General features: G+C 40.2%; 1 pseudogene across 1 annotated transcript; it reads left to right on the top strand.

Moving 5' to 3' along the window:
* The first annotated feature begins 6,363 nt into the window (after positions 1-6,363).
* Positions 6,364-6,784, top strand: LOC307058952 (RWD domain-containing protein 1-like; annotated as a pseudogene). Its single transcript has one exon. The product of its transcript is annotated as an RWD domain-containing protein 1-like (transcript).
* The last annotated feature ends 6,680 nt before the right edge of the window (positions 6,785-13,464 follow it).

Below are 13,464 nucleotides of genomic sequence, written 5' to 3' on the forward strand. Positions count from 1 at the left end.
GTGACAGATAGGAGGCCTGGATAGTTTTTGCGAGAGATTTGGAACCTCCAGTCTGCGACTAGAATTTTCCTGGACGCCTGGCTGTAGTGGTAGTCCCCAGTCTCAGGGTCCTGCATGCTAAGTACAAAAGTCAAAAAAAAAAGACAACACGTAAAAGAAAAGCAATGGTCAAAACCTGAAAAAAAAATGTTGACCCTGACCAGTGAAACTCTTCAAAATAAAGTATTGGCTTGACAGTTTTCATGTATCAACTGGAAACACAAAACCCGAAATTGGTATGAGATTGCAAAGCAAAGGCAGGACAAAGAAAAAATTAATTATAAAAATTTTCCATTTTCTTTTTCTTTCTTTTTTTTTTTTTTTTGGCCTCTCTTCTGAGCTTGCAGAATCTTAGTTCCCAGACCAGGGATTGAACCCCAACCTCGCAGTGAAAGCACGGAGTCCTAACCACTGGACCTCCAGGGAATTCCCCAAGATTTCCATTTCCTAATTTCCATTTCTTCATATTAAATTTAAAAAGTATCCAGTGTCACATGTTTGTATAATGGCTTTTGCTTATGTCATAGCTCAGTAAAAATAAATTTTTTACAATTTGATTGGTCTCACACTCAGCTTTCTTCACTCAACATTACTTGCTTGCTCCCTACAGGCATTTGAATTACCAATTCCTGACTTTTGGATTTTGTCGCTTAAGAAGGCCATCGTGTCAAGTTTCTTAATATATTCTTCCATATATTTTGTTAACCCATATTCAGTTTACAAGGAGTTTTTTGTATGAATCCTCACATAATCCATTAAATTAAGATCTGAGATTATTTTTTTTACAGATGGATAGCCAATTTTATTTGAAACATGAATTGGGATTATCTGTATACTGGGAAGTCATCGTGAGGAAATGAGTTATCAACTAATGAATGAACACTGCTAAATGCCCATTATCCACATCTCAATCCAATTCCGTTGTTTTATTTTGACTGTGTAATTGGACAATAAAGAAAAAAATTTTTAATGTGATTTCTTTGTGAAAAGAAAACTACCAGGATTGATGGTAAAAGTAGAAGAAAGTAAACAATCTGAGAAAGTGATAGCTCTTAACCAGAAAATATGAGTTATGTACAAGGTTTCCAAACAGTCTAAAAACGTATTTCATAATGTGTCCTGTGCAGCAGAGACCTGCAATCAGAGATTCGGATACACCAGCTCAGCAGCATAAAAGCCCTGTCAGAGAAAGGTGACAGCCTCTGTAAGTGAAGCTGCCATGTAAAATGTCATGGAAGTTGATTTTAGTCATCTCTGGGTTGGTGGGATTAGGAGATCTAGGAGACATTACCAGGGCTCACCGATATCTGGGGCTGCTCTCATGCTGGGCACAAGGACAACGCTTCCTTCCCCATTTCAGAAAGGGGAGTCTTATGACTATTTCTAATCACTACAAGCTGTGAATGGAAGCACCTTGTATCACTTCCAGGCAATCAGGAAAGACGAGTTATAAGATGCTCTTTCTTCTCTTGCTGTGGCAACAGAGGAAGCTACGTGTTCCAGATGGTGCAGCCTGTCAGCCTGGGTCCTGAGTGACTGTGTAGAGCAGAATACCAATGCAAACTCTGCCAGAGGTGTATACTCTGTCTTTATTAACCTGTATATGAGTTTTGGTTACCCATGCTTTTGGTGGGATCTAAGTAAATATGAAGAAAATGTGAATAGGTATGTATAGATACTTGGAGTACATACAGTGTAAATCAGCGTTAGTTATACTCTGTATCAACTTTTCCTCCTCAATCCTTCTCTAATATTCAATAACTATTTTTATCAAGGGAGCTGGACTCCATGGTATATAATTGGAAAACTGTCTTGCTTCCCCTTCATACCTGCCCTAAACATAACTCAACTCTAAACTTCATTCAAGCTAAAGGATCTCCCTTCCCCCATCTCTTGCCTGCTTCAGGTGTGACGCTTGCTGTGATAAAGGAAGGTGTGAGGAGCTTCTCCACATCCCTGCCTTTACTGCTCAGAGTTTACTCCTCCTCTCCTGCTGGCCAGCTGCTATTTATGAACCCCCCTCCCCCAGGGTTTGGTGAGGAGAAGAAGGGATTAGGGGAAAGGGGCACAGTTTTTTCCAATTGGTGCAGGATACTATTATCTTCAGAAGTTGGTTCCCTATGGACATGGAGGACTCACAAATGTTGGCTCTTTCTCTCTTGTGTGTGTCACCTTTGTGGGATTTTTAATGACCCTCTTGCTGGGGCCTAGGCAATGCCTCTCCTCTGGTTGACTGCCTATGACTCCTCTCCCCCCAACTTCTTGGCCTTCTGGAGGTTCATCCCACATAAAACATATTCTCCTGAGGTCCCTTTCCTCTCTGGGTATCCCTCATGGGAAGGACCCTTTTTAAATGACTCCAAGTTGGTTTCCTTCTAGATACACTTGGCCCACAGGACAACTCATGCATCTTTGCCTTGCTGGCAAGGGCAGTGCAGCTCGCTCTCCATGCCACCCACCTTACTCACCATCCTAGGGAAGCTGGTCAGCCAGCACCTTGCATCTGGACTACCTCAGGTGGGAGTTAGAACATTAGTCCCTATGGACTTCCAAACCCCAGGAGATATAAGCCAAACATTCTGAGAGGTGCTAGTGGAGGCCTCTATCTCACTTGGCTTTAGGCAAAGGAAAAAACCCCTGTCCCTCCCTAGAATGGTGAGAGAGGAAATATAGAGCTCACAGGTAACTCCCCAACACAATTCTCATTCTCTTGTATTGACTCTGTGGATAATTAGTAATGCTGGCAGACTGGTTCACAACCTCTTCCCATCTCCCTTTGAGGTGGATGGGGGAAGAGGTTACCTGGCATCTATTGTTTACTTCCTGCTTTTGAGGCCTTTGCAGAAACTCCGCAGAAAACAGGGAGAATCCAATTAAACATCCTGTCACAACTCTTGTCTGTCATCAATTCAATAAACTCTTAACTAGACTGATGAAAATGGTGAAATGGCTTAAGGCTATCACAGACAGACAGACAGATACACACACACACACACACACACACACACACACACACACACACCCCATGTAGCAGACATAGAGCAATGACAGATAAAACTTGAAAAGGGTAAAGAGATCTAAGCTTTAAAACATGAACACCCCTGTGAATTTGCTGAAGCCACAGACCCCCCGGGCTTTGAAAGAAGTCTGGAAGCAAGGGTAGCAGTCAGAGATTTGGCTCCTGTAGATGGAGATATAACTGCCTCCTAGAAGGTGGGGGACAAGGGCCAGGTTTTCAGCTTGAAGCCAAGGACACCCCTGCCCCTACATGCATTCGAACAAAACTATTGCCAACCTTCTGCTTGGGGCTATAGCCTTATGGAAAGCTGTGTGCCAAGAGGGTGGGACAAAAATTTTGACAGTCTTTAGATGAGAATTGAGCCTAGGCACTCCCTGCTCGGTGAGTGGAATGGCAATAGTGTGATACCCTATACATCAGTAATAACCAATTAGAAAATATGATATTATGTTAAACATGGTGGGTTCAATCCATACATTTGTCACTGTTAAGTCCCTAAACCCCACTAAAGTGACAATAAAGGGTTTTTTTTTTTTGTTTTTTTTTTTTTTTGCGGTATGCGGGCCTCTCACTGTTGTGGCCTCTCCCGTTGCGGAGCACAGGCTCCGGACGCGCAGGCTCAGCAGCCATGGCTCACGGGCCCAGCCGCTCCGCGGCATGTGGGATCCTCCCGGACCGGGGCATGAACCTGAGTCCCCTGCATTGGCAGGCAGACTCTCAACCACTGCGCCACCAGGGAAGCCCTTTTGTTTGTTTTTTAAGACATAAATTCATATGTGCAATGTGGAAGTGTGAGAGAGATATTGCCCTGTTGGGTGGAATTTGATCAATGAGAGACATAAGTTTAGAAACGTAAATTGCTTGCTAGCACACAAATAATACTACTTGAGCTTCAAATTTCGTAAGTTATAGTTTTGTCTTCTCTCTGTTTCTTTAGCCCTTTTTATTGTCTAAATGATCATTAAGTATATGATAAGGTGCTAAACTGTCTTAGTTATCAGAGAAATGGAAAAATATATGCTGCACATTTACTAGAATAATTAAAATTTAAATGATCACTAGTACCAGGTGTAAGCAAGGGCATAGAGCCATGGGAACTGTCATACAGGGCTGGTGGGCATGTAAATTATTACTACCACTTTGGAAAACTGTTTGGCAATATTTTTTAAAGTTGAATATATACACTATGATCCAGCATTTCCTAAATGTATGCTCATCAGAAATATGCACATATGTGCATCAAAAACATATGTACAGAAAAAGTTCTGGAAATGGATAGTGGTGATAGTTGTACAACATTGTGAATGTACTTAATGCCACTGAATTGTACACTTAAAAATGGTTAAAACGGTCAATATTATGTATGTTTTAGCACGATAAAAAAGATATACAAAAATGTTCTCGCGGCATTATTTATAAAAGTAAAAATTTCAGCTGTAGGATGAATACATTATAGTAGATTCATACAGTGGAATACCTTATAATAATGAAAAAGAACAGACTATCGCTAGATGCAACAACTATATGAATACACAGTCCCTGCTCTCATAAAACTTAAGGTCAAGCTGAGAAGACATAAATAAATATAAAATTACAACTGTGATAAGTACAATGAAGAAAGGGCACAGGATGGCCTGAGAACATATAGTAAGGAGATCTGACATGGTTAGAGGGGTTAGGGGGGCTTCCCTGAGAAGTGATGTTTGACTGAGATCTGAAGGTAAGTAGGAGGTAGAAGTGGAGAGTAAAGCCTTCTAGGCAGAGAGAACCCCCATCCAGTGTTTCCCTACATTTACCTTTTTCATCGTCTTTGGCTCTGTCCACTCCAACCACCTACTCAGTCTCCACCCATCCTCACTCCAGGGCTGAGAGGAATCATTTCTTGACACACCTGTAACACATTCCTGACATAAGGTTTGGGAAGCTCTGCCATATGCAAAGGCCCTGTGGCAGGAGAAACCATAGTGATTTCAAGGACCACACAGAAGGCCAGTGTGACTGGAGGGCAGAGAAAAAGAAGAAAAGTGAGAAAGGGAGCTGAAGATGTAGGTGGAGGTTGATTATATCCACTATATTTTTAACATTAATCTGTGTTCATGCCTGTGTACATACTATACTTGACTCAACTGCTTAATCCTGTTGTATATTTTTTAAGTCTGATATTAACGAGGGCAACTGGCATAGATGACGGAATTGCTGGCGCATATCCAGACTAGCTCCAGTGTGCAATGACTCCAGCCTTGCACACATTACGCTGGGCCAGGAGAGGGGCAGTTAGCCATCCAGAAAGAATGATACGACGTTCACTCATTTAAGAGTTATTATCTAGAATTGTTGTTTCTTGTTTGTAGGATTATCAGATAAAATACTGTATTTTTATTTACTAAATCTGGCAACCCTATCTATTAGGATTTGGGGGTCTGGAAAACCACTCTTCCTTCTGTCCAGGAAATTGTTAGAATTGATCTATATGCTATGCTTCCTGCTTGTGCTGACATCCTCCTGTATCCTTCAAATAACTAAACTCAGATGGATAGACCCACGTAGTGATTGCATCTGTTTTTTCATCAGTATAAGCCTACTATTGTATTGGCTGTATAAAGAAATCAGTCATTAACAAAATAAAAACTGATAGATCAAAGAAAAAATCATAGTGAAAATTAGAAAGCAGAAGAACTGAATGACAGAGAGTATACTATATATTGAAACTCATGGGATGACATTTGCCAAAATTCATCAAATGGTACAATTAAGATTTGTGTATTTCATTGTATATAAATTTTACCTTAAAAAGTAACCATACGTTGCTCAGCAGGCCTGGCCTGACTTTGGGCCCCAGGCTTCCCAGCTAGGGACTTTGCACCTGTGCCTGCCTGGCAGACTGGGTGTCTGCACAATCCATGGGCAGCAGTGAGGGCCACAATGACAGATTATCAAGAGGAACAGAGCAACTGGGGGCTCTGGAGTCCATCTATCCTGACTCATTCAGAGCTTGATTATACATTGATCCAACCCTACTAACAACTGGTCTTCCAAAATAGAAATGAACTCTCCTGATACCACTTTCTCCTTCAGTAGTGTTTTAGCTAAGTATTATCAGAAAACCCAACCAACTTCACCATTACTGTGACACCTGAGGCTGGAGAAAATGATGAAACTGTCTAGACTATCCTCAAGTTTACATATAGGGAAAAGCACCCAGATGAAGCTCCCTTCTAGGAAATACTCTCCCAGGGAAACCTAGAAGATAATGATGTCTCAGACATTTAAAAATTATTAGTATTACAAACAGAGAAAACCTTGGTATGGTGACGAGCTTTACTTTAGTTACAGCTGTGCAAGAAAATTTAAGTGACATGGTAGATCAGATAAAAACTGGAAGAGAAGGAGAAAAGAAACAAAAGAAGCAGAAGCAGAAAAGGAATTATTTGAAGACACTCTTGTTACCATTAAGAATTTCTTAAGTTGGAAGGCCAAGTTTGATGCAGAACTCTTGGAAGTTAAAAAGAAATGAATTAAAAGGAACAAGCAGGAGAAACTAAATTAAGTGGGAAACAGCTGTTTGAAACAGATCATAATCTTGACACATGCAATATCCAGTTCTAGGAGGATGCTGGACACAGCGTGGAGGTAGATGAGTCGTTGGTCCAGGAAATGAATGATTTGGAGCTACTGGATGAGGTGGATGATCCAGACTACAATCCTGCTGACCACAGAGTGACTTGACCAACTAGTGAACCATCCTCATCTTAGAGAGGCTTGACTGCCGCAGCATCTGTGTCTATGCTTAGAGTGTGTGTTGATTTTCTTTTCTTTATTCATAAGAAAAAATAATTTTCAGGAGAACAATTTTCTGACAGCTTTCATCATTAAACTTAATAAACTGACCTTAAAATTTCAATCCATCGATCAATAAATAAAAATATTGAACTCCAGGGGCTTCCCTGGTGGCACAGTGGTTAAGAATCCGCCTGCCAATGCAGGGGACACCGGTTCGAGCCCTGGTCCGAGAAGATCCCACATGCCGCCAAGCAACTAATCCCATGAGCCACAACTACTGAGCCTGCACTCTAGAGCTTTTGAGCCACAACTACTGAAGCCCACGCGCCTAGAGCCTGTGCTCCGCAGCAAGAGAAGCCACCGCAATGAGAAGCCCACGCACCACAACAAATAGCAGCCCTGCTCGCCGCACCTAGAGAAAACCCGTGCGCAGCAACAAAGACCAAATGCAGCCAAAAATAAATTAATTAATTAAATCAAATTTTAAAAAAATATTGAACTCCAGGTAGTGATATGTGTGCTGAAGTGTTTAAGAGCAAATGTACTAATGTCTGTAACTTCCTTCGAAATGAATCAAAAATAAGATCCTTGAAACTGATAGAAGAAGGGATGGATAAATGGAAAGTTCCATGATAAGGCAAATACAGTAAAATCTTAACTGTAGAAATTAGGTGCTGGGCATTTGGGCATCACTACAATTCTTTCAACTTTGTGAACATTTTCAGAATTAAATAAAAACCTCATCAGAGTGTGAATCACTATATTGTACTTATATAATAGTGTACATCAACTATACTTCAATAAAAAAATAAGTGTAGAAACACCCCCGCCCCAAGAAAAACCTTCACTGGATGCAGATAAAGTGATTCATAAAGAGAAATGTGTAGTCCTAAATACTTATATTACAAAAGAAAAGTTAAAAATTATTCATCTAAATTTCCAGTTCAAAAACTTAAGAAAAAAACAAGCACAGTAAACTTGAAGAAAGAGGAAGAGTAGCAGTAATAAAAAATGAAAGCAGAAATTAATTGAATATGACAGAGATACGCGGAGATGGTAAAAAGACAAATAAAATAAAAATAAATATTTATTTTATTCTTTGAAATAAACTAATAAAATAGGCAAAACTCTGGCAGAATTAATTGATCAAGAGAAAAAAAAGAGAGAGCAAATAAACAATCTTAGAAAAGAGGGCTACACATAAGTTATAGCCAGGCTACCACTAGCCCTCACAGTACCTTTGTGTGAACTAGGAAAAGGTTTCCCCTGTGGGTGGCCACAGCCCTAATACCTAGGGCTTGTTACTTGGAAAGCTGGGTACAGGCTGCTCCCACTCACTCCTTGTCCAGATAAGCTTGTGCTTAAACCACCTACACAACCATATTGGCAGTCCTGGATCAGCATAGTTTAAAAAGTTATGAGACAATATGAACAACCTTGTGCCAATTAATTTGATAATTTGCACAAATGATTGGTTCCCTTTAAAACTACAATTTACCCAACTATATCAAGGAGACATAGACAACCTGAATAAACCTATAACCATTAAAGAAATCAAATAAGTAGTTACAAGATCTACTTAAAAAAAGCATGAAAATTCTTATTTTTTTCCTATAGTCTAGCATAATTAAACACCATTGGAATCATCTGTTTGCTAAAAGAAATAAAATACATCTGTGAAACCATGTGGTTCTGGTGCTTTCTTTAAGGGTAAATCTGTAATCATCTTCCTGATCTTTTTTGTGATAACTCGTCTTTTCAAGTCTTCTATTTCTTCATAGGTTTCTTTGAGAATATCCATTTCCTCTAGTTTTTCACATTTGTTGTTGTAGAGCTGCACATAATTCTTTCAGCCTCTTTTGTGTCTGTGAATGTATCTGCTTTCTTATTCCTAACCTTGATTTTTTTTTTTTTTTTTTTTTTGCGGTATGCGGGCCTCTCACCACTGCGGCCTCTCTGGCTGCGAAGCACAGGCTCCGGACGCGCAGGCCCAGTGGCCATGGCTCACGGGCCCAGCCGCTCCGCGGCACACGGGATCTTCCTGGGCTGGGGCACAAACCCGTGTCCCCTGCATCCGCAGGCGGACTCCCAACCACTGCGCCACCAGGGAAGCCCCTAACTTTGATGTTTTTGCTCTCTTTTTTCCCTAACCAGATTCATGAAATGTTGATATATTTTATTGGTCTTTTCAAATAAGTAACTCTTGAACTTATTTTTTTCCTTTCTACTATTCTTTTTGTTTTCTAATTCATTATTTTCTGTTGTTGCCTATATTATTTCTCTCCAGTTGGGGTTTATTTTGTCATTCTTTTCTTAGTTTCATAAAATGGGCAATGAATTCTTAAAAAAAATTCTTTCATAGTGAAATATTTAAGGCTATGCATTTTCTTCTGCTGTGTCCTGTAGGATTTTACATACAATGCTTTTTTCATTCCTTTCTAGATGGTTTATCACTTCATTTTTAAAAATTTTACAAACAAAATAATTATTAAATTAGAAAGAACCAAGAACCTTAATTCTAAGTAGTTATACTCTGACATAATTTCATTTCAAAACAAGACAAATTAATCACTCATTATCATTTTAGCTCTTCCCTAAAGTAATTAACTTGATTTATACACACACACACACACAAAATAATCTATAGACCTAACCATCTTTCCTGTAATATCTCAGAAACCTTTATTTATTAAGAACAGCAACATTAAAATAGTTGTATAAATGGGGGAAAATAGGCCTACAGGATTTCACCCTTGCAATAACAAAGATAGTTTCCCTATGGAAATTCCAATTAAAAGTTTTATTTGGTGATTTAAATAAACCTTAATTTAAGGCTGTAAACCTGAGCTAATCTAGCTCTTTCTTAGCACACTTGGTATCTATCCCAATAATAGACCAGCTATCTAGCCTGTTAACAGATAGGTATTATCTGAGGCTAGCCTGGTTTCCTAATTAATCCCCATTTCAATTTTTTATTTCCTCTTGATCCAAAGATGATGTAGGCACGTGCTTCTTTTCTTCTCGTTTTTTTGTTTTGTATTTCTTACATATTTTTATTTTGAAAAAAAGTGCAAATTGTACAAATTGTAGAGCTTTTTCTGTTTTTGAGTTGTTTGAAAGTAAATTGCTGTGTGTTACCCACTGCTCCTGAGTACTTTAGCAGGTATTTTCCAAAATAAGGACATTCTCCTGCATAACTCCAATACAATACAAATCAACATTGATACATAACTACCATGTAATTCTCAGACTCCTTTCAAGAGTCTCTAGTCGTCCCCAAAATATCCAGATCATAATCATAAATAATCATACATTGCATTTCATTGTCATATCTCTTTAGTCTTATTCATCAAGAACAGTTCTTCACTCTTTGCTTGACATTCATAACCTTGACATTTTTAAAGATTACAGACCAGTTATTTCATGTCCCTCAGCTTGGGTTTGCTGGGGTTTCCTCATGATTGGATTCAGATTATGCATCTTTGATAGGAATAGTATAGAAGGGATGATACCTTTCTCTCATTGCATCCTCTCAGGTGGTGCAAGATTTCAAATGTTCCCTCCCAGTACTGATAATGTCCACTTTCGTCACTTGATGAAGGTAGTGTCTGCCAGGCTGTGAAGCTACTTTTTTCTTTAGTAATTAATAAATATTTTGTGGGAGGTATATGAAATTATAAATATCTCATTCCTCACTGTGCATTCAATTCATTTATATCACTATAGACTTGTGGTTTCCTATTCTAGTCAATGAATAGTAATCAGTTATTATCATTATCTCCATTAACTCATGAATGGATAAACAAAATGTAGTATACCCATACAGTGGAATGTTATTTGGCAATAAAAAGGAATGAAGGTTTTTTTTTATAAATTTATGTATTTATTTTTGACTGCGTTGGGTCTTCTTTGCTGCGCACGGGCTTTCTCAAGTTGCGGCAAGTGGGGGGCTACTCTTTGTTGCGGTGGGTGGGCTTCCCATTGCGGTGGCTTCTCTTGCTGTGGAGAACAGGCTCTAGGCACACAGGCTTCAGTAGTTGTGGCATGTGGGCTCAATAGTTGTGTCTTGCGGGCTTAGTTGCTCTGCAACATGTGGGATCTTCCTGGACCAGGGCTCGAACCCACGTCCCCTGTATTGGCAGGCGGATTCTTAACCACTGCGCCACCAGGGAAGTCCCAGGAATGAAGTTTCGATACATGCCACAACAGGGATAAACCTTGAAAACATTATTTTAAGTGAAAGAACCCAGACACAAAAGGACACATATTGTATGATTCCATTTATATTAAATGTCCAGAGTAAGTTAATCAACAGAAACATAAAGAGGATTACTGATCACCAGAGGCTGGGGAGAAGGAGAAATGGTGAGTGACCACTGTTAGGTTTATGGTTTCTTTTTAGGGGGCTGAAAATTCTCTGGAATTAGATAGCAGTGATGTTTGCACAACCCTGTGGATATACTAAAACCATTGGATTGTGAACTTTAAAACAGGTGAATTTTATGGTATGTGAATTATATATATATATTTTAAATAAATTTATTTATTTTATTTATTTATTTTTGGCTGCACTGGGTCTTCGTTGCTGTGCCTGGGCCTTCTCTAGTGGCAGTGAGCAGGGGCTTCTCTTGTTGCAGAGCACCGGCTCTAGGCATGCAGGTTTTGGTAGTTGCAGCACGTGGGCTTCAGTAGTTGTAGCACGCGGCCTCAGTAGTTGTGGCGCAAGGGGCTTAGTTGCCCCGCGGTATGTGGGGCCTTAGTTCCCCAACCAGGGAGGGATCGAATCTGCGTCCTCTGCATTGGAAAGCGGATTCTTAACCACTGGGCCACCAGGGAAGTCCCTGTTGTTATTATTTTTTTTAATTTATTTTTGACTGCTTTGGGTCTTCATTGCTGCGCCTGGGCTTTCTCTAGTTGCGGCAAGTGGGGACTATTCGTTGTGGTGTGTGGCTTCTCTCATTGCAGAGCACAGGCTCTAGGTGTGCGGGCTTCAGTAGTTGTGGCTCGTGGGCTCTACAGCGCAGGCTCAGTAGTTGTGGCGCATGGGCTTAGTTGCTCGCAGCATGTGGTATCTTCCCGGACCAGGGCTCAAACCCGTGTGCCCTGCATTGGCAGGCGGATTCTTAACCACTGCGCCACCAGGGAAGCCCCCCTGTTATTTAAAAAAATAAAATAAATCTGCCTTTTTCACAGAGGATTGTAAGGAAGATTGCCTGTTTTGACTCTTACTGCTGAACAGAAGAAAAAGTTCCTTTCCTCAAAATTCATACCCTCAATCCAGCCCTGTAGTCTATGAAAAGCACCTACAATTTGTTGGGAGAAAAACAAACACCTTAATAAAAAAATAACCAAAGTATATGAACGGACAGTTCACAAAAGAGGAATATAAATGTCCAATAAATAAATTAAACCACTAAAAGACGGTCATCTTCATAAAGTAATCAACACACATCGCATTGTGGTTTTGTGATGATTAAAAGAGGCAAACACTTTCAATATTTTCAATACCAGATTCCTTCCTGTCTTTGTACTCATTTTCTCCATAATTCCCTATAATTGGCTTCTACCTCCACACTTGCCTGAAATTGCCCTTGATCACAAGACACCCCTCTCAATCCAAATACAAAGACCACTCCTACTCTCCCTGGAACTCTTCAGGGCTCTTGGCCCCTAACCTTTCCTTCCTCGAATGCTCCTTCCAGGCTCTTCAAGGCTCATTCCCACTACCTTGGGCCACTACTTGATCTTGATCTCTTGACTGACCATTCCCTTCCTTTTCCTGCCCTCTAGCTTTGGCCAACTGTAGGTGGACACTTCTCTTGGGGTGGTGGTGGAGGCTGTTCAGCATCTGAGAATATCCCACCTTATGAATCTTTTATGAAGCAGACCCCACTTCTCACTATAGAAGCTGAAAATGCCACATATTTGTTTGCCCAACCCGCTTTTGAAGCTGGGTGCTGGCACTGACCTAGGTTGGGTCAATCTGATGCAGCTATTTTAGACTTTGACTCTGGAGTTATTGGCGAAAAGAAGCAGAGTCAATGGAAGAGTGTTCCTGGCACCAGCAACTTCCAGTTTCCATGGCAGCTGTGGCAGCAGTGCCGAGCTCAGGTCCCTGCCTGATGGTGTCAACAGTGTGAGGTGTGACATCTAGTGGACAACAGTGTCCTCACTAGGCACTATTTATAGAGTGGTTTGGGCCATGGTGGTAGCTGTTTAGGCTCTGAGCCTGGTTCTCCAGCTTTCCCAGTGATTCTGTGTGCTATTTTAGCTTAACTTAAAATCAGAATCTATTTCCATTGCTTGAGACTGAGAACTCTGACAAATATAGCTTTTTAGAAAGCTGTCCTCAGCTCTCTCTTTCTCTATACCACCTAAAACCACATTTTTCTCTATATTTTCTAAGTTTCTATTGCATTATAAAAAAATCGGTGCAACTTAGCACATTATCATTTGTTACCTTATACTTAAAATTTTCATTTTCATATGTTGTTTATGTTTATTTACAGGTCTTGTTGGGCCTGCAAATTGTCTCTCCAACAACACCATGAACCATGAGAACAATTAAAAATGGATGATAGGGCTTCCCTGGTGGCACAGTGGTTGAGAGTCCGCCTGCCAATGCA

This window comes from Hyperoodon ampullatus (assembly GCF_949752795.1).
Source record: "Hyperoodon ampullatus genome assembly, chromosome: 10".
NCBI lineage: Eukaryota > Metazoa > Chordata > Mammalia > Artiodactyla > Ziphiidae > Hyperoodon > Hyperoodon ampullatus.